At 44.0% G+C, this 22,770-nt stretch overlaps 1 long non-coding RNA gene across 1 annotated transcript; it reads left to right on the forward strand.

Moving 5' to 3' along the window:
- Nucleotides 1-802: 802 nt before the first annotated feature.
- LOC148522766 (uncharacterized) lies at nt 803-18,878 on the forward strand. Its single transcript, XR_015878503.1, has 2 exons — nt 803-1,563; nt 18,297-18,878. It is a non-coding gene; the product is annotated as an uncharacterized LOC148522766 (long non-coding RNA).
- Nucleotides 18,879-22,770: the final 3,892 nt, after the last annotated feature.

Raw genomic sequence — 22,770 nt, forward strand, 5'->3', positions numbered from 1 at the left:
TATCACCCATAAATGGCCTCTTCTGTCACTCATTCAACTGGGCTGTTTCTGCTGGACGAGCAAGCGCTTCCCGATCTGTCGCAGTGGTTCGCGCAAGCGCATTGTGATGCATACGCATGCACAGAATGTAAATATCGGCCAGCTACGAGCGATCGCATTCTAGCGAGCAGGTCTGAATCCGGGCCTTAATCTCCTTTTCCTGTGTCTCCAAGCTCCTGTCTCTGCCCCTAAAGTTCATCTCCTGTCTGTGTTTCCTATCCTCCCTGCATACTGTAGCTCCTACATCTGTCTCCCGTCTATCTCATTCCCTCTCCTGCATGTATCTCCCCCTCAGTCCATCTCCTGCATGTGTCTTCGCATTCTCTGTCCAGCTTATACCAGTTGCTGTGAGCCCTTCAGCCTGGCACAAAGCCAGGGAGGGTGGGAAGCGATCAGTGTGACCCCTCCCCCCCCCTCAGGGGAAGAGGCCCCCTTGAGCAAAAAAAAAACAAACAAGCAAAAAAAAACACTTTTGCAGCGCACTGGGGAGGGTGGCGCTGTGGGCCCCTCATCCTGGCACAAAGCCAGGAGGGGTGCGATCAGCATGTGCGGTGCTCCTGTGAAGTAAGAAGAAGGGGGGGAAGCACCGGACCAGGGTCCCGCTGGGCCCCTATAGCAGGTCCGGGTAAATAGTACCCGCTCCCCCCCTCTCAGTACCCCTGAATGGGACCACCACATTTGGAATAATACAGACACTCTGTATACATAGGGGCATATTCAATTAGCCGCGGGGTTTCACCCGCGGCTAATTGACAGGCAAAAGTCCCGCTACGCGGGGTTTAGCTATTCAATTAAATAGCTATTTCCCCGCGTCATTAGACTGGGACTCCTGCGCGAGAACACACTGATTCCGTGAGAACTGCGGAATCAGTGTGTATTAACCTCTCACGCGAGGCCAAATACGGCGGCCTCACGGTGATTTTACCACGCACCTACATGAGGTGCGAGGTAAAATCAAACAGCGGGGACTCGCGCGCGGGGTCTCAGGGACACCCGCGCGTGGAATCCCTGCTAATTGATTCCCGTCCAGCGCGCCAATTAGGCGCGGGGTAAACCTCTTTTCCTTGTAGTGTTTTCTGCATTGTTCAACTGTCTGCTTTCTGTCCCTCATCTGTGTGAACGTCTCCATCTATTGCTACAGTTTCCACTTTCTGTTTTCCTCATTTTATGTGTGTATCTTTCATCCCCCATGCGTGCCTCTGCCACCCCCTCCCCCCACTTTGTGTGTCTGCGCGTCTGTCCCGTCTTTGTGTATGCCTGTCCCTATCTTTCCTCATCTGATTGTCCCCATCCTTTTATTAAGCACAATGCCACTTTTCCCTTGTGCTTCTCACAAGCCACTTTTCTTTTTGCCTTGCCTCTTGTCTCGCCCCCACTATTCCTCTTCTGCTCTCTTCACCTCTTACCTGTTTCCTCCTCTTCTTCTAAGTTGGTGGTCTCCTGGTGGCTGCTCGCCAGAAGCAAAGTGGACAAACGGATGTACAGCTGTGTCCAACACCACATAATTGAATCCGAATATGGCAGGTAAGCATTATCTTTTGATTTTAATAATTTTGCTGAAGTAAAGAATAGGAACCTATTGATACATTATATGCGTCCTATTCCTCAAGATCAAAATCCCAATAGCAAATGCGCTAATGGTGTTTTGCGACAACGAGGCACAATGATTCCTCATTATGTAGGCATGCACTATAAGATGACTGGTTCACAATGGACGGGGACCCCAAATGATGTTCTCGAGTAGCCAAAAGTTCACTGAGAGCATGTCAATGGAATTGGAATGGCTACGTAGACCTGTTTTCAGACAAACCTTTTGCATCTAGTATACGGCTGGTGCGAGTGAGCACTGATAATGACGATGGGTAATAAAAGCAATGCGTACGGATAGCCGCAGTGATGCACACAAATCTGCATATGGGTGAATATACGCATTTATTATTTGTGCGGGCACAAATACGGCTGACTAGAGTTCAACTCTGTATCGCCCCCTTATGTGCACTTGCAAGCGATGTCCTTAATATCCTTAATCCACCAAAATCTTCAGACCAGACTGTACAAATGGTTTTATCCCAGCAGGAGACGTGCTCATGGCCCGGAAAATCCACGGATTTACCTGTAACACTAGAAGCATTACTGGGTGCATGATATCACACTCTGGTAAATACAAGAGTAGAATATTATAATATCAGAAAAATCAAGAGATAATAAAGGGCAGTAATGTACAGCCATGGCCAAAAGTTTTGAGAATGACACAAGTATTGGTTTTCACAAAGTTTGCTGCTTCAGTGTTTTTAGACCTTTTGTCAGATGTTACTATGGTATACTGAAGTAAAATTACAGCATTTCATAAGTGTCAAAGGCTTTTATTAATAATTACATTAAGTTTTATGCAAAAAGTAAATATTTGCAGTGATGACCCTTCTTTTTCAAGACCTCTGCAATTCGCCCTGGCATGCTGTCAATCAACTTCTGGGCCACATACTGACTGATGGCCGCCCATTCTTACCTAATCAATGCTTGGAGTTGGTCAGAATTTGTGGGATTTTGTTTGTCCACCCGCCTCTTGAGAATTGACCACAAGTTCTCAATGGGATTAAGGTCTGGGGACTTTCCTGGCCATGGAACCAAAATGTTGATGTTTTGTTCCCTGAACCACTTAGTGATCACTTTTGCCTTATTGCAAGGTGCTCCACCATCCTGGAAAAGGCATTGTTCCTCAAAAATTGTTCCCGGATGGTTGGGAGAAGTTGCTCTTGGAGGATGCTTTGGTACCATTCTTTATTCATGGCTGTTGTTAGGCAAAATTGTGAGTGATCCCACTCCCTTGGTTGAGAAGCAACCCCACACATGAATGGTCTCAGGATGCTTTACTGTTGGCAGGATGCTTTACTGTTGGCATGACACAGGACTGATGGTAGCGCATAAACTTAATGTAATTGCCAATAAAAGCCTTTGACACTTATGAAATGCTTGTAATTTAATTTACTTACGTATACCATAGTAACATCTGACAAAAAGGTCTAAAAACAATGAAGCAGCAAACTTTGTGAAAAAAACAATCCTTGTGTCAGTCTCAAAACTTTTGGCCCTGGCTGTACAGTAAAAGGCAGTAATGTAGAGTAAAAGGCAGTAATATGCAGTAAAAGGCAGTAATGGCATGAGTACAGCAAGTATTTAACAAGACTACAGGTATTTCTTTCACAAACCATTTTGAAACACTCGCAGTAATTTCCACTTTAGAAGTTGTACACTAGGGTAATACCTGAGTGCAGATCACCAGTAACCTGGAGGCTCATCAGTGTGGGCAGATGGGACAGTGAAAAATCAATGAAACAGCTGGGAAGAGTGCACAAACAATAAGATAAAATCACTGTAAACATCCATCTTAACAATTAAACTTTTACGATTGGTTGATGGGCAATTAAAAATTCTACTTTAAGAAGCCAAATTTGGTAACATGCTATTAATTAAGTACTATAAAAATGCAATACAATTAATGACATTTAAAGAAAACAGAACTTTTTTCACTGCTTTATTAATTGTAAAAATGCAATTACATTCAATGCAAACTAGAGTTAATTTGTTTTTGTTTTTAAATTATGCTAGGTCAGTAATTATGCCAGGGCCGGATTAACGGGGGTGTGGGGGATTGTGGGTGGGGGAATCGACAGGGGTGGTCGCCACGGGTACCTCATACATAAAAGGCCCCCACAACTGTCCCCACAATTGGTACCCTGAACCCGGAGTACAGCATTTTGCTGCCTCTGGTCCGGGAAGAATCGGGATGAATTCAAGCTGCAGGAGGAACAGAGCTGAATATTAGACCCTGATGCCCCAGGTGCTCCTTGACTTGGCGATGATGGCATGGGTGCCTAAACCCCCCCTTCCCGCACCCTAAACCTAACCCTCCTGGGGGGGTGCCTAACCCTAACCCCCCCTTTCCCTAGCCTAACCCTAACCTTCCCCGGGGGGCGGGGTACCTAACTCTAAGTCCCCACCGGGGTCCCTAAACCTAACTCTCCCATCCCCTGAGTGATCTACATACCCGTCGCGGACGAACGGGATGGCGGGGATCGGTGTTCCGGCGTCGGGATTAACATAGGCGTCGGTATTTCGACGCCTATGTTACATCCCTTGCCGGGATTACACTGTCGGGAAGCCGCCGGACGGTATCAGAGGGGGTGGAGCCATCTGCACTGAGAAGTGCAGCACTGCCCGCAATATCCTGAGGTCACTCCGAGCAGCTGCGTGGACCAAATGGCAGTCCAGACGGCACTGCAGCAGCAATACTGGCTTCGGGGTGCCGCCACCAGGACCTTCCAACCTGTGTGACAGCACATCACCCACCCTTAGTTTACGGCCCTGCTTTCATATTATACATTTATTTATCATAAAAACTTTTTTTTTTTTTAAATGAAAAAATTAAATGCTTTTTAAACTGTGTGGCTTCTGGGATCCTGTCATTCTGTCTTATCTAGAACTAGTGCATAGAGTTGTACAGTTACTCACCCACGTGGAGCTGGCGAGCTGCAGCATTCTTCAGTAAAGTTTTATTGTCCTTGATGGTTTATTTACTAAATATCTAAGTACATCCACGGTGTAACCAGCAACACGGAGAAAGAACAAAGCTTCTGTTACAGCCAAAGGGTGTTTCCCTGTCCACTGCCGTCCTGGAGAAAGAGACAGCACATAGATTTATTTTGCACTGTTATTGTTATGTCGACAGTTGTGCTATCAACAGTCAAAAATGTCAACAGCATAATGTCGTGCACAAAATGCCGACATGGGATCAATGGCCCTCATTCAGAGCCGCTCGTTAGCGGCAGTACGCTCGTTCCGAGCGATGTTTGCACATCTGCGCATGCGTACGGTTTTTAGTACGCATGCGCGAACTAGTCAGTGCGGCCGAAAATCGTTTGTACGCTATATTGCGAGTGCCTGCTATTTTGAGTGACAGAATGAGGCGTATGTGGGTGGTAACAGGGGAAGGTGCTTGAAAATGGGGAGTGGAGATCCGAACGCAGGCGTGCTTAAAGGTCAAAACGGGCGTTTTATGGGTGTGTATATTTAAAACAGCAGCGTCATTGTCCACGTCACTGGGTTATTTTATAGCCAGAATTGTTCGCAAATTTGTGGTAGCAAACACCAAACACAAGAATAGCGAGCAGTTCATACGCTGGTCGATGTACTCGATTAATCTAATAAATAGCGGACATGACGTATGGTGCGAGCGGCCAGGGGGCGTTTTTAACAAATAAACGAGCGTATGTTTTGCTCGTTCGTTCAGACTTAGAGGTGTGAACAGACTGCAATGTGCGTACGGATCATTTGAATAGCCACCCCTTGTTTTTAAACGAACGACCGCAAATAGCGAACGGCTCTGAATGAGGGCCAATGTTCTGTAAAGCACTTGTACTGTGTCGGCATTAGAACTGTAAACATGGTAAAACATGTTTACAGTTCTAATGCTGACACGGTTACAGCACTTTAATTAACATGCCTCCTGTGTCGGCATTCTGTGGCTGACATTATGCTGTCGACATTTTGACTGTCAACAGCAGAACTGTCAACAATTTAACTAATTATCAAGAGGGAGATGTAGCAAGCCTTCCAGAGAGATATAGTGGAGTAGTTGCCCAAAGCCACCAATAAGCTTCTGTTATTTCATAGGCTGAGCTGGATGAATGACAGCTAGAAGCTGATTGGTTGCAGTAATTGCCTAGGCAAAATCATGTTGAGAGGGATCTCCATCCTAAGGGTGTTACTTCCGAGCCCCACCAGCGCTGAGTAACAAATTAGCAGTGGACCCAGTAGAAAGATAAAGAGATATGGAATCATCCTTGATTGTAAAGATCACAGATGGCTCTGGTACAGCTGCAGTCATAGATGCCTGGAGACCAGTGTTTGAAGAAATTGGACCTCACTAAGCGGGAGTCATAGGACTCATCAGGCATTAGTGCATTAGTTTTCTAAGACCCATCCATTATTTAAAGGCTGCAATCCATCCAGTGGTTGCTCTGTTTCTACCGTAAAGACCTCCAGACATCAGTGTCTAAAGCTGTCATCCTATAGATCCAACCATAGTTTACAGACTACACTCCAACCACATGCAGCCGTTCTTCCATTTCCTGCGACTCCCACTGATCTGTTAGTTACAGTTCTTGTTGCAAGATGGACACTCACAGTAACAATCATCCAAAATAATGCCCCTATTGGCCAGACTGTCATAAAACATGGCAGAATTTATTTATTCATTGAAAGAAGGAAAACCAGTGGTAATCAGCTGGAAGAGTTGAATAGTTATGTACATATTTAAATTAAATATTTCAGTATATATTTCCTTGTAAAGGGGACTTCACAGTTTAACAATCACATAATTTGCGAATCATAGATTTTAACTTTGTATTGGCAAAAATATAAAAGTTTTTTTTATAGCCTATCCACTTGTGAGCTTGAGATTTTATTTGGGATAAATCAATTTACTGTGGTGTGAATAGATGGTAGGGGAATAATCTACATATTGTTCTTCCTTTACTTGCAAAGCTCATACTCATCATTTTTCACCAATAATAATTTTTTTTTTACGGCTAAGCGCATGGATTTGTGGGAGAAAATGGAGGAATCTTACGCAGCAATTTACCCCGCCCGATGGAATAAAAGGCAGATTAAGGCTGTTTCTTCCTTGATAGGCGTGGATTTCGAAAATGTCATTTTGTGAGAAAGGACTATTTCAATTCAATGGCAGTTTAATCAAAAGTGCATTTCGGGAGGGGATCCATGACTGACAGGTTGGTGCACAGCCTCCTTGTAAAGGATTTGAACTTCTAATTGCCAGAAACCCAACCTATTGTTAATGGAATGCATTTTGCACCTTCCAGTTGCACTTTATAGAAAAGTACATTTCTACAACTGTGTGTGGTGTTAGGTCGATAGTTCTCATGCCAACATGCATCAGCTCAACATGAGAATATTGACATGGTCAAAATGTCATTCAACATATCCACACATATGATAGAATGTCGACCTATTGCTCCTGGTGGCCCAGTGGTCACTGACCTTGTCCCGGTGGTAGTCTCCAGCATCATCTACCATGTCCCAGCGACCATGTCATCAGAACATCTGACATGAGTACCCCTATCCTTAATCCTAACCCTCCCCCTAGTGCCTAACACTAACCCCCCCGCACCGCAGCCTAACATTAACCTCCCCCAGCAGCCTAAAGCTGCCCCTCCAAGCAGTGCCTATCCCTAATCCTCCTGGTAGCACCAAACCGTAACCGTCGGCATTCTCAGAATGTTGACATTTCACATGGCGACAATGTGAACATGTCAACATTCTGAGGATGTCGACATGGTGTCTATCGACACGTTAACCGTGTCAGCATGATAATGTTGACATTGTGGTGTCGACATTATTAATATCAGCAACTGTCAACCATGTGACGGGATCCCCTAGAACCTGATGCTGAGTGGGCTGCAGGCAGCTTCACCGTACGGCTGCTGCAGTCTGCTTTCTACTTTATGCTATTGCGAGGATCCTCCTGTCTATGACGATTATACGTATGCCTTCATGCAGAAAGACACGTCACCCGATGTTTTCCATCCGCCCATGCACAGCCTAGGATGACTTTCTGTGGTGCATGCACAGATATCCGAAGGGGTCCGTCTGCATTTGGAATTGAGTCTGACTCAAAATAAGGCTCCTTTTGAGCAAAATGCATAAACATCAAGAAAAACATTCAAACAATTGTAGTCCTTAATTTAATCTATAACTTATACTTAACAGTAAGTAGTGGAAAATAAGATGGACTTTGTTGTGACTTCTTTTATGGTTTCCACTATGCGCAGTTGTTGGGGTATCCACATGTGAGTGCAGATTGATTTAACTTGGTTGTTTTCAAAGACTGCGGCAGGAAATCTAATAGTGGACCCTGATTCAGATATGTACACTAATGCTGCTGCCAAATTGTACACAGTGGCTGTTCACAAATATACAAATGTCGCAGGTACTGGGATTTACAGGGTCGTAGAAAGATGCAGCATTGGTCGCAGATCAGTCAATTATCAGACTTCTGAGTAACCCTATGGAACCCTATGCAACTTATCAATTCATGCAGCCTATCCATTCTCTAGGAACCAGTGACATAATTGAGAATACAGCCTATCCATTCACTAGGAACCAGTGACATCACTGGGAATGCAGCCTATCCATTCTCTAGAAACGAGTGACATCACCGAGAAATGAATGCAGCCTATCTATTCTCTAGGAACCAGTGACATCACTGAGAATGTACCTTATCCATTCACTAGGAACCAGTGACATCACTGAGAATGCAGCCTATCCATTCACTAGGAATCAGTGACATCACTGAGAATGCAGCCTATCCATTCTTTAGGAACCAGTGACATCACTGAGAATGCAGCCTATCCATTCACTAGGAACCAATGACATCACTGAGAATGCAGCCTATCCATTCACTAGGAACCAGTGACATCACTTAGAATGCAGCCTATCCATTCTCTAGGAACCAGTGACATCACTGAGAATGTAGCCTATCCATTGACTAGGAACCAGTGACATCACTGAGAATGCAGCCTATCCATTCACTAGGAACCAGTGACATCACTGAGAATGCAGCCTATCCATTCACTAGGAACCAATGACATCACTGAGAATGCAGCCTATCCATTCACTAGGAACCAGTGACATCACTTAGAATGCAGCCTATCCATTCTCTAGGAACCAGTGACATCACTGAGAATGTAGCCTATCCATTGACTAGGAACCAATGACATCACTGAGAATGCAGCCTATCCATTCACTAGGAACCAGTAGCATCACTGAGGAAAACCAATAGATTACTTTCACACATTATAGGCAAAGTATCACGATAGGGCAATTTTGCCTTCAAACTTATCTACGAGCATTTTAATTGTGTAAATCGGAACAGTCTCAGGCAACAGAAAGAGACGTGGTCGTAAAAAACTGGCGCACAGTGGCGTCATGATGAGGTTTTCCTGGTGCCTCTGATGTCTGGTCAACCCCAACCGCTTTCCCCTCAATACGTACCCCACCATATTACAAATGACAACTGCTTGCAAGGTTTAGCATGACACACCTCCTAGGAGTACTGAACATCAGGACAGTCCCCTGAAATCAGGCACGGTTAAAATATAACATTACCCAAAAGTAAATGTTTTGGGAACAGCCAATTATGTTAATGTTTTGTTAAACTTTTGTTAAATAACTGCTAACCAGCATTCCTGTTATACAGGTAGGTCCCCTAATGTCTAATGGTCTTCGCTGCTGCTGCCACTTACCATTTAAAGCAGGCTAAACTTAATGCGAAAAAACAACAACTATGTTATACACAAAGAAATGACCATCATCCTCTAATATTAGCTAAAAATGTGTCAGGATGTCTTTAAGAGAGGTGTAGTAAAACACAATGAAGTAGCTAAACTACTAAAGATAATATGTAACAGGGGTACAGGTGCAACAGATGTTATTGAGTTTGCTACTTAATACTATGTCAACACATTGTGACTAGAATTAACCATTCAATACGTGTCTGCAATGTGAGGGTAGGGCTAACCTATTCACACAGTGCAGGACACCAGCAGGAACAATAAATACCTGTAGGACACAGGGCCTGATTCAGAGCCGCTCGTAAGCGGCCGCTAGCTCGCTCCGAGCGATGTTCGCACATCTGCGCTTGCGTATGGGTTGTAATGCGCATGCGCCAACCAGTCAATGCGGTCGGAAACCGTGCGCTCGCAAAACAGTGAGGGCCTGCTAATTTGAGTGACAGAATGAGGCGTTTGTGGGTGGTAACAGGGGAAGGTGCTTGAAAACGGGGAGTGGAGATCCGAACGCAGGCGTGCCAACGGTCAAAACGGGAGTTTAATGGGAGTGCATAATTAACAAAGCACCGTCATCGACCACGTCACTTGGTTGTCTTCTAGCCTGAACTGCTCGCAGTGATTGCGGGAAGTAAAACCTACCACAAGCACTGCGAGCAGTTCAGAGGCCTTTCGATGTACTCGATTAATCTAATAAATAGCGGAGATGACATATGATGCGAACGGCCAGTGGGCGTCTTTACAAAATAGCGAGCGCATGTTTCGTTCGCTCGCTCAGACATAGAGGCGTCAACAGACCGCAAAGAGCGAGCGCTCAATTTAAATAGCCGGCCCCTTTTTCTGAACGACCGTTCGTAAATAGCATCCGGCTCTGAATCAGGCCCACAGTTCAATAGCTTTGAAATTGGTAACAGAATATTGAGTAACTGAAAGAGAGGCCAGGTTCTAATGAATGCTGGTACAAACCATCAATGTGTTCTGTGATGTAAAATGACAAAGTACTAACAAACAATAAAAACAGTCTAATAAAAATACAAATTTTTTATGTTATGTGTATTTTTGAGAGTCGGATAATAAAACTGGACTCTTCAGTAGTTATTCTGAATTACCTGGGATACTTGCTGCGTAGCGGATAGGCAGCTTACAATGTACAATACACACAGAAGCTGTACATTAACAGAATTGTTATTACTTACAGTTATGACCATCCACCATTGTTTTAACCTGGGTGCTTATGTAATAGGGTGCGAGCTGCAGCCGCTGCCGGATCTCCTGCGAGTCGTCCCAGACGTTTTAAAGCGGCAATCATTTTAAAAGCAAAACAAGCTTGGTTTTGTCTTTAAAATGATTGCCGCTTTAAAATTACGGGAAGTCTCACAGGAGTTCCTGCATCGGCTGCATTTCGCACCCTATTACATAAACCCCCAGGGCTGGGCACTTTTCTAAATATACCCCCTGGAATCTTAGCAGGAGATAACTTTGGGTTTGATGAGATCTGAGCAATTTATATTGTGCTGTGTGCGGGATATATTTCTCTGAATTCAGGGCCTGATTCAGAGCCGGACGCTATTTGCGGATGGTCGTTCAGAAAAAGGGGCCGGCTATTTAAATAGAGCGCTCGCTCTTTGCGGTCTGTTGACGCCTCTATGTCTGAGCGAGCGAACGAAACATGCGCTCGCTATTTTGTAAAGACGCCCCCTGGCCGTTCGCATCATACGTCATCTCCGCTATTTATTAGTTTAATCGAGTACATCGAAAGGCGTCTGAATTGCTCACAGTGCTTGTGGTAGGTTTTACTTCCTGCAATTACTGCGAGCAGTTCAGGCTAAAAGACGACCAAGTGACGTGGTCGATGACGCTCCTTTACTAATTATGCACTCCCATTAAATGCCCGTTTGACCGTTTGGCAGGCCTGCATTCGGATCTCCACTCCCCGTTTTCAAGCACCTTCCCCTGTTACCACCCACAAACGCCTCATTCTGTCACTCAAATTAGCAGGCCCTCGCTGTTTTGTGAGCGCACGATTTCCGACCGCAATGACTGGTTGGCGCATGCGCATTACGACCCATGCACATGCGCAGATGTGCGAACATCGCTCGGAGCGAGCGAGCGGCCGCTTACGAGCGGCTCTGAATCAGGCCCTCAGTCATTACATGTAGCATCTGGTTTATGGTCTGATGCAATGGAAAATTGATAATTTTTGGTACAGGTTGAGCCTCCCATATGCAACATGATTGGGACCAGAAGTATTGTTGGATAACTGTTTTTTTCCATATTTTGGAATATTTGCATACCATAAGGAGATATATTGGGGATGGGCACAGAATGCATTTATGTTTCATTATTATTTAATAATATATATTAATTTAACAACTGTGCTGCTGTGTCCAGAGTCTCACAAGGGGTTGTGCTGTAGCCAGTGTGTATAGGGGGCATGCTACTGTATACTGTGCTGACTCTGCTATATATATATATATATATATATATATATATATATATTATCTACTATATATATATTATATTATGTGTCCAGAGTACCCTTCTGTGTAAACAAGTACTGTGAATCTGCTGGCCGTACCTCACTGTGTATACAAGCACTGTGACTCTTTGGGCCGTAACCCACTGCGTGTAAATAGCACACAAGTACTGTGACAAGTTAATGCAAGAAAAGTAAAACAAAAAAAAAAATGTAAAAGAAAATGAATGCAAGTTTAAAAAAAGTAAAAAAAAATGGTTTTTTTTGTGCTGTTCCCTCCTGTGTACTGTGTACAAGTATTGTGACTCTGCAGGCCGTACCCCACTGTGTATGCAAGCACTGTTACTCCTTGGGCCGTAGCCCACTGTATATACAAGTACTGTGACTCTGCTGGCCGTACCCCACTGTGTATACAAGCACTGTGACTCCTTGACCCGAGCCCACTGCCTGTTCATAGCACACAAGTACTGTGACAAGTTAACGCAAGAAAAGTAAATTTTAAAAAAAAAGTTTAAAAAAACTTTTTTTTTGTGCTTTACCCCATGTGTACTGTATACAAGTACTATGACTATGCAGGCCGTACTCCGACTGTGTATACAAGCACAGTGACTCCTTGGGCCGTAGGGCCCGATTCAGAACATCAAAGTATGCAAATCCCGTGATCGCACAGCAAGGCATTAGCACGCCCACTATGTCTTGGCGTGCGCTCGTGGTGTGTATTTAGACGCCCACCAGCATGTCTTAAGACGCCCACTTTCCCTTAGAAATACACGTCATCTAATGGAAATGCATTCAACAATTGGTAACATCGAGTAACATCGGACCCACACACAGCACTTGTGGCTGACCATACCCTACCGCAAGCACTGTGAGTGCTTCAGTGTGTAATTCAGCCATGTGATGTGTATTATGATACTGCGTCTAAATTATGCATGCCTTTGAAATGGCGTTAGGATGCATAGACACGCCTGCATTCACACCACCACACCCACATTTCCATGGACCAACATTGGCAGGCTACGAGCAAACGCATCCTAGTGAACGGCTCTGAATAGGGCCCACAGCCCACTGTATATACAAGTACTGTGACTCTGCTGGCCATACCCCAATGTGTATACAAGCACTGTGACTCCTTGGGCCATAGCCCACTGAGTGTTCATAGCACACAAGTACTGTGACAAGTTAACAAAAGTAAAAGAAGATTAATAAAAGTTAAAAAAAAGGAAAAAAAAACTTTTTTGTCCTGTACCCCACTGTGTAGTTTAAACAAGTACTGTGACTCTGCTGGCCATTCCATACTGTGTACTCAAGCACTGTGACTCCTTGGGCCGTAGCCCACTGTGTATACAAGTACAGTGACTCTGCTGGCCGTACCTCAGTGTGTGTCCATAACACACAAGTACTGTGACTCCACAGTGAGTGGTGATTAGTAAATACATAACACTAGTAAGTAGTTTTTGTACAACTTTAGTGTTTTCATCAATATGGAACATGACAACCAACCAAGAGAAGAGCAGAAGCAGCAAGCAAATGCTAGCACTGCAGCTGCTGCAACCAGTCATAATGATGATAGTAGTCCTTCACTATCATCTACAGCCAGTGGCGTAACTAAGGGGGGTTGAGCAGGGTGTGTGCCCTGGGCGCCGTAGGACCGGCGGTGCTGGGGGGGCGCCACCGGCCACGGTACCAGCCAGCCCTAGTTAGGCAGTGTAGCGCCGACCGCAATGTGTGCAGTCAGTGCTACACATTTACACAGGACTGGCGCTAGGCTTCCCTGCGCCCAGCGCCGGTCCTGTGCTGCACAGCCAAGCCCCTTCTCTCCCCCTGAGCACTTACACCCTCACACTAGGAGGAGAGTGGCAGGCAGGCTCAGGCCATGCAGTTTACACACACATCGCCTCCAGTGATGTGTGTGTAAACCAGCAGCCAATGAGAGTCAGACAGACTCTCATTGACTGCTGCAGCGCCCACTGCAAGAGCTGGCTCCCTTCCGGCTCCTGCAGTGGGTAATGGGAGAGACTTCATGACGTCTCTCCCACAATGCAGAGCGCACCAGCCCGGGAGGACTGACGTGCGGCGGTGGGAGCAGTAGCTTTAGCCAGAGCATGGATTCAGGTAAGTGTATTTTTTTTTACTTTTGTGTCTGCACATGGGGGGGTCTACTACTGGGAGGGACCTCTACTGGGGTGGGGCACTATTGGGGAATACAACTGGGGGGGCTACTACTGGGGGCACTGCATTGGGAGGGGTAACCTCTACTGGGGACTACTACTGGGGGTCAAACTACTACTGGGGGCACTATATAAGGGGCTTACTACTAGGGGACCACTACTGGGGGCACTAAATAGGGAGGACCACTACAGGGGGCACTGGATAGGGGAGATTACTACTGAGGGCCTGCATATGGGGGACCACTACTGGGGGCACTACATGGGGGGGACTACTGCTAGGGACTTACTACTAGGGGCACTGTACTGAAGGGACCACTACTGGGGGCACTAAATAGGGGTGACCACTACAGGGAGCACTGTATAAGGGGCACTGGATAGGGGGATCACTGCTGGGGGCCTGCATAAGGGGGACCACTACTGGGGGCACTGCATGCGGGGGGGCACTGCATAAGGGAGACCACTACTGGGGACACTGAATAAGGGGAACTAATGAGGGGCTGCATAAGGGGGACCACTACTGAGGGCATTGCATACGGGGGGTACTGTATAAGGGGAACTAATTGGGGGCTGCATAAGGAGGACCACTACTGGGAGTACTGTATAAGGGGCACTACTGGGGTTAAGGTGCATATGGAAAGGAATGTTCAGAGTGACGATAAAGGGGTGTGTGTCATGCCTTCGGTGCACTCACATAGGGGGGGCTCCATTTTTACCCTAGTTATGCCACTGTCTACAGCTGATGCTCAAGGGTGTAGAGGCTTTAAATAATCAGGGTATCTGATATAAAAAAATCAAGATGTTTCTTCTGCCTCTCATGACAATGAAAGACCTTTTCACTCAGACTTTAGAAGAAGTGTAAAAAAAACTGAAGACCACTAAGGCTGTTGATCAAACTGTGCGTTCCGAAACACAAATGTCACAAATCCATGAGGAGAGTAAAAGTGTGTCCACAAGTGTTATGTGTGGCTCATAAAATATCAAAATCAGGCGCAAAAATGAAATACTAAATTATATAAAACACAAGTGCTGATCATTCCTACCCTGCAAATCATTGAAAATGGTTTTAACGTATTGGGTCTGATTTTTCGATGGGCTGTATGGATGTTTCAAGTGTTTTAAATATCGCACAAGGCTACAGGCGGTTTTTTAATGGTTTTTAAAATTGTGTTTTACAACACAAAAATATACTTGCACCCATTTTAACATAACCCCAATTTACGTGGAACGGTATTTTCCTGAAAAAAAAATATCTTTCTATATTTTTTTCAACATTTTTTTTTTTTCCCCAAAATTTGCAAGGTCGTATTTTTGCCAAAGTATACAACTCACTAATATTTTGGGGGGTAATTTATCATTAGGGGGGTGTCCAAAAGGGTTCTGAAAGATATCTCACGTTTTTAGCCAAAAATAGAGATATTGCATTTTTTTTCCACCTGGTCTGGGATGGAGAAAACTTGTCTCTAGTTTTTTTTTGCCTGTTGCTGTTTTCACCAATTTTTTTGGTGAAAATTTCGCAGTTTTTCTGTCGAAAACAGCAGTTTTTGCCAATGGCAAAAAAAACAGCCGTGTTCACCGCTAATTGAATACAGCCCTATGTGTGTTCACTACCTTTAATACATTTCTTCTTTGTTCCAAGAATCATGTGTGGAGTATATGGGTAGTCCTTCCGACATACTGAATGTCGCAAATACATGTGATAAAATATGCCACACAGGTTAACTGACAATTAATCATACTCTTGATATCAAACATAGGGCCTGATTCAGACCCACTCGCGAGCGGCTGTCCGCTCGCAAGTGGGTCGATGTTCTGGACTGAGCATGCGCACGACGGAGGGAGCTCCGTCGTGCGCATGCGCCAGAGGGAGCTCCGTCGTGCGCATGCGCCAGACGCGACGAGCGAAGGAAAGTCCTTCGCTCGTTGTGTCTGATCAAAGGGGGCGTGCTGTCGATGTTGATTGACAGCACGCCCCCTTTGGTAGGCGTGCCAGGGGCGTGCCTCCCTGACGGGGGTGTTCCCACGGGAACGCCTACCGTCAGAAGCCGGCCCACTGACATCACTAGTGATGTCAGTGGGAGTGATTTTGGCTCTGATAGAGCCAAAATCACTCCGGAGCTTGCGGTTGAAAACCTCAACCGCAGGCTCCGGCTCGCAGTTTCGATGGTCGCGATGGTCACGACCATCGCGGCCATCAAAATGCACGCTCGTATAGCCTGTGGGTGGTGACCCACAGCTATACAAGCGTCCAGGAGGACGCTCCATTTTCATGGAGGCCGGCCCTCATTCAGAGCGTGCGCTCTGCTCAGAGCGTACGGCTCTGAATGAGGGCCATAGAGCCTAATGAACCTGATTTAAATTGAGTACTTTTATCCAAAGTAAATTTACAAGTAATGCAACACATTTTCCCACATTTAAAGTTACCATTCTTAGAAGTATATTTTTCTAACCAGGTATTACACCTACACTTAGATGGATCATTAGATCTAAAGTTACTAGGAGCTAGATATCATTAGAATGTAGATTCATTGCTTTTTTTAAAAATGATCTTTGGTTCATCATCAAGTTGGATAGATAATATATTATCAGTTTTAAGCATTGGATAATTATTTTTTATAATAGTTTTCAATTTGTTTGAAAAAGAATTATACTTCATTACAAACCTCAAATTAGATTCAGCCGGAAGGCTATTTTTGGATCTTTCCTTTCATACTAGCAAAGTCAAATGCTGATTTTAAAATCTCATCAAGATACCCTTGTGCATTAAAGGACTTAGCAAGTTCTGCTGCTTGTGCATTGAATTGTTCCCTTTCTGAACAGTTTCGCCTCAATCTAAGATATTGGCTTTTTGGTAAGTTTTTTAACGAAGGCCGACAATGGAAACTATGAGAATTTTTTTTTTTATAGTAAACCTCTTTTTGATAAGTAGAGGTTACTATCTTATCTCCCCTGATGGAGAGGGTGGTGATAACCAAGAATGTAATATTCATCTCTTGTATGGTGCTAGTGAATTTAAACCCAAAAGTGTTAGTGTTGATATAATCCAAAACAAAAAATCAGATTGTGTATCACCATCCCAAACAAAAAACATATTGTCAATGTACTGACCGACCATAGAGCACCAGGTTCACCCCAAATGGACCATTCCATACCAATTGTTCTTCCAAGAGGCCCATATATAAGTTTGCAAAACTTGGGGTGAACCTGGTGCCCATGGTTGTACCCATAATTTGTAAATAAAATTTACCATCATAAATGAAATAATTGTGAGATAAAATAAAACCCAATGAATCCAAAATAAACTGACATCTCTTCCTGCTTAGAGACTCATCCAAAGTCAAAAAAGTATCAAAAGTGGAGATCCCGTGTTGGTGAGGTATATTAGAATACAAGGATTCAACATCACATGTCATAAATATCAAACTTGCTTTCCATTGTACATCTTTAATTAAAATCAAAAAGTGAGTAGAGTCTCTAATGTAGAATTTCAATGTGACAACATGTGATTGAAAAAATAATTCAACAAATGCAGATAAATTTCATGTCACAAAAGCCACTGTCCACCTATTTCTGTATGAAAAAAAATTAATACAAATAAATAATAATAGAGAAATACCTCAGACCTACCACCCAGAGGTATTATCTTCATGCCACCTATCCCTATCTCTCACCATGTCTTCCTAATCTCCTTTTAATTTATTTATATTGTCCTAGTGGAATACCTTCCAATCATTTATAATGATGTCCACTTTCCATATCTATATATGAATTGGAATCAGTTTCTTTCCTAATGGCCTTAACTCAGATTTCGAGTTAAAATGGTTTCTTAATTAAATTTTATGCTTATTAACTTTATTAACTTTTCATGTAATTATGTCACATAATAACCATATTGTTTTTAGGTTTTCTTTATTTTATTTTACATGTAACACGGGATCCCCTTATCTGACCTTTTTCCTTGTGAGGGCTGGACTGTGTGGGAATACTAAGTACCACAGTAGTTTTTATTGGAAATGGGTCAGGAGGATACAAATAAAAGATCCTGGAGAAAATGATTCAAATTTCTTTCTTTTGTAAACTGTATATATGGAAACCAAGTAAAAGCCCTTTTACATCCACTTCTGGTTTTGGGTCACCACGATGGAATGAGTATTTCCGGCTCTGAAATCCTGGTGATACGCAAATGGTAGATGCGTGTCATTGGCATCCACTTCCGGCTCCAGATGACCGCGTTGTAACATGTATTTCCAGCTCTTGGAACTTCCGGTGAGGTGCAAGTGGCAGATATGCGTCATCGGCATCTACCTCCGGCTCCAGATGACTGCATTGGAACGCACATTTCTGTTTTTGGGAACCTCAGGTGACACGCAAGTGGTGGGAACCAACGCCGGAACTCGAGGATAACCACTTTCACTTTACTTACATAAATAGTACCATTTGCACTCATAGCGGCATGCACTTGAAAAAGGATCAAAATCCGAAACACGTTGTGCTCCATGCCGTGCTGTGGTACTTTGGACTTCTAAAGGACTCATTTTTGGGCTAAGTCTGGTGGTGTGTCGATGAATGGCCTAATTGGATGCCGTGGACACATATTTTCTCACACACCACCATTCCCATATGGTATGTCTCCTCCATCCTGTATTACATTATATATGTCACAATTGGATGGCTTTCATCATTTCTGCATGATATGATACAAGGATTGTCGGACCATTTTCTATTTGATTGCACTTTGACACTTTCCTATTTATTTACATGAAGTGATGCACTGTGACACTTTATTTCATTTCAATTTGTGGATTTTAATATAATAAAAATTGTTTACATCTTTCCAGTCATCAGCGCAATTGTATCTATTCTATTATATTCCATGACTTTAGGAGTATCGATGTTTACTCCCGTACGGTTCTAATTGCTGCAGATCACTGGTTGCGCAATTGTTAATACTATTTATTTTTTATCCTGCTGGTTCTAGCCTGGTTGAAGGACCAAAGCTCTCTACCCTATCCACCTGCACCTGAGTGCCTCAAGAATCTCATCTGGTTTCCATAAATAAACTGTCCCACCAGTGGGACTGGCTGTCCCACCAGTGCATTCAGATGGCATCAGCCACATCTTGCCTACCAGTTAAACACACAAGTGCACTCCATACACCTTATATCTCAGTCCTAGTCCATGAGCAGGAACTATATTAGGCCTCCCAGCTTTCAGCCGCTCCCCCCAGATCTCATTCCAGCCAAAGATTCCAGTTCGGTTCCAAAGACAAACACAAATGTGACACATTGGGATTCGCCAGCCTGGGCTGGTGGAACAGTTGAGGGGAGACATGCAGTGTTGAAGTCCCGCCATCAATATTCCAGGCATACTGAGGCCAGTTGGCATCCGGACATGCTTCCACAGGAGGATTATGTCCTCAAAAGTGCATGTGGGCCTCCAGGGTATAACTAGCCCTAGTGCCAATAGTAATAGGGCTCTTCATGCACCCAATGCCCAGTGGGTGTAGAATAACAATGAAAAATTAAGCAAGAACATTGTTCTTGGCAAACTACAAGTGCCAGCATGGCTCAGTTGCCAAACATGGCTGCCCGGGGCATGCTGGCACTTGAAGAGGAGCTTTCCATGGCACCATAGGCAACTGGGACCTGTAGTTTACCAAGAAAAAATGTAAATACAGTACAAGAGTTTCAGAAAAAATCACACTTTGATAAATAAACACAATATTGTAATAAACTTCATTCCACAGCTCATTTGTGGGATAAAAAAGGGACATACAGTATGTAAAGATTTTTATAAATGTCCTTCATTGGGCATACCAAGTGCAAAAATATCTATGGTAAGGGATTCAGCCCAGGTCAAAACAATATTAGCAATGGGGGTAGGTGGTAACTATAACAAGTAATAATTCAGGTAATGTACAGCTTCCTCTGTGTGTACTGGACAGTGTAAGCTTCCTATCAGCTAAACAGCAGGAAGTACAGCATAACTGGGCTTTGGGGAAGTACCTAACCTCAGTACACCTCTTTGTTACTTGAAAATGCATTGATGTCCATGACTACCACCTGTTTATGTAAACTATCCCAGGTTATTCTGAAGAACTAGTGAAGAATCCAGTTTAGTTGTCCCTAAAAAGCACATAACACTAAAAAACATTAATTTTATTACACTATTTTATATAGTGTTATAGTACTTTGTCTCAGTACATGACTTTCAGGAAAAAAAAAACACTTTAACAAATAAGCACGCAGGCACAATATTCTTTCAGCTTTCATTTATTCAATACTTATCTATTTCAATGGTCAAATGGATTAGGGGAAAAAATGCCCGAAAAATGACAATAGTTTCTCCGGGACCGATGGAAATACTGTATTTGCATGCACTTAGCATAGGCCTAGACTTTAACATGGAAGATTCTTAGGGGTATATTATTTACTAAAGGTCGATTTTAATTGACTTTGATCGATTTTAAATAGATGAAAATCATACATTTAGTAATGCTTAAAAAAACAAATGTGTGATTTAGCCCCAGAAACACAACATTGATGCTGATCGTTTTTCATTGATTTTAAATCGATATAAATTGATTAAAATCGACCATAAGTAAATATACCCCTAACGGTCTGATCCAAGGTAGCCTACCATGTTAAAGTATAGTCTTAATGTGAAGTACTGCCGACACTAAAGCCCTATACTTAACATTGAGCTTATACTTTAACATGGGAGGTTACCGGATGTAAGCCCGTGAGAATCTCCAATGTCAAAGTATAGGCCTATATTAACTACATGGAAATAGCCAGGGCCGTAACTAGGGTGGTGCGACCTGTACCATGGCACAGGGCACCGCCAGGGCCGTTGAGAGCCTGGCCGGGCACGAGTAATGGAGGAGGCGTGGCCTAATCGCAGGAGGCGTGGCCACACCCCCTTGAAAAAAAAAACAATTATGATTTTTTTTCAGCGCCGCATAGCAGCGCTGCAAGCCGGGGAGGGGGGCGCTGTAAGCCCCCCAGCCCGGTGCTAAGCAGGAGGGGGGCGCGATCAGTGTGATTGCTCCCCCCCACAGCCATAGGAGACTGCTCTGGCTATTGCAGCAGCAGCGAGCAGTCTCACACAGCAGCCCAGCACAAGCTGTGTGCTGAGCTGCTGAAAGGGAGGGGGGGGAGGCGACGCCACTCTCGGGCCCCGCCGGGCCCCTCTAGCAAGCCCGGGCCCGGGTAAACTGTACCCTTCCCCCCCCTCTCCGCGCCCATGGGCACCGCAGGGCAGGGGGCGCTGTTGGGCCTGTCAATTTTCCTGTTTATTATCATTTTCACTTGCAGCTTCCTCTTCTTTTATCCCCAGCATCTCCTGGCCTCCCCTATCTCTTCCCTGGCCCTTCCCCATGAGGCCATGGCCCTTTTCAGGTGCATTATATTATGTCCCTATTTAAAAAATGTGGGTGGAGGGGCTCCAATGCTCTCTGTGGCACAGGGCACCAAAAAGTCTAGTTTTGGCTCTGGAAATAGCTAACTATTTTCTATTTTTATATATATTAATATATTTCATTTAATATTTGTATATATTTACTATTTTCATTACTACGGGCAGTGCAGCTGTGTTTTCTGTAAATAAATAAGAGAGCTCATGTTAAAAATAAAAAATCTGTGAGCAACTTCCCTAAAAAATGCTGATAAAAATTGTGAGCAATAAATAGTGGTGTAAAGGAATAAATATGATGCAAGATAAAGATGGTTATTATGTTAAACAAGTTGTATGTAAAATGGAAGGTACTGTGGGTGTTCATTTACTTGGGTGAAGTTAATCGGTCATTAACAAGGTAAACTGATCATGGAAAAATGGATAAAAGCAAAAAATATAAAAAATTAAAACAAATGAAAACATTAAAAAAATAAATAAAAATTAAATTGAATAAGTAAAACCAAAAAAATATGGAATGTGAAAATATGTAATTAAATTAAATAATGTATGTAAAAAAAATAAGTGTATTGGATATGCACCAGGTATATTTACTATGTGCATGCTCCTTAAGAGATTAAACGGTGTAGTGTCTGTAACATAGGCAAACAATGCAGACCTTACACAATTACATATTTATAGGTCATGAGAGTGAATCTTTGGTTTGGGAAGCTTTGATTGCAGGAACATAGGTTCTTATCCTAATTGCCCTTAATCCATCCCAGACTTGTGAGGTTGCAAACAGTGTCCCTGTATTCCTATGTGGCGGCGTGCTTTAAGCTCCACTAGCCAGTGTCCTGCTCCAGTGTGTGAGCAGCAGGCTCAACAGCAGAGAGATGTCACGTTCCTTCGATGGGGTGCTGGCCAGAGTCAATAGTCATTGTGTCACCAACGGAATTGCAAAGCCGCACACAAGTCACTTCGCAATTCCGTCCGGTAATAATGTAAATGCAGCTGGAGGTTTCTGGCACCTCCTTGCTGCATCTGCTATCCCAGCGCTGCGACCAAGGTCACCATTGCAACCATCGCCACCGGTGAGTTTACTGCAGCCTGACCAGATCCTGTCAGACTGTGAGGCCAGGTAGTCTGCATCTGTGGATGCAGATCTTGGCCTTGCCATTCCCGGAACGCAGGCCGCCCCCACACCTGTCAATCAGGCAGAGGCATACGGGGGCCTGCATGCAATTTTGTTTGACCCATTCTGCACATGAGTAGAACGGGTCCTGTGCATGCGCAGATTCCGGATAATCGGTGTACGCTGAATCAGGCCCTT

The sequence above is a fragment of the Taudactylus pleione genome, unplaced genomic scaffold (assembly GCF_031769625.1).
Source record: "Taudactylus pleione unplaced genomic scaffold, aTauple2 ptg000139l, whole genome shotgun sequence".
Lineage (NCBI taxonomy): Eukaryota > Metazoa > Chordata > Amphibia > Anura > Myobatrachidae > Taudactylus > Taudactylus pleione.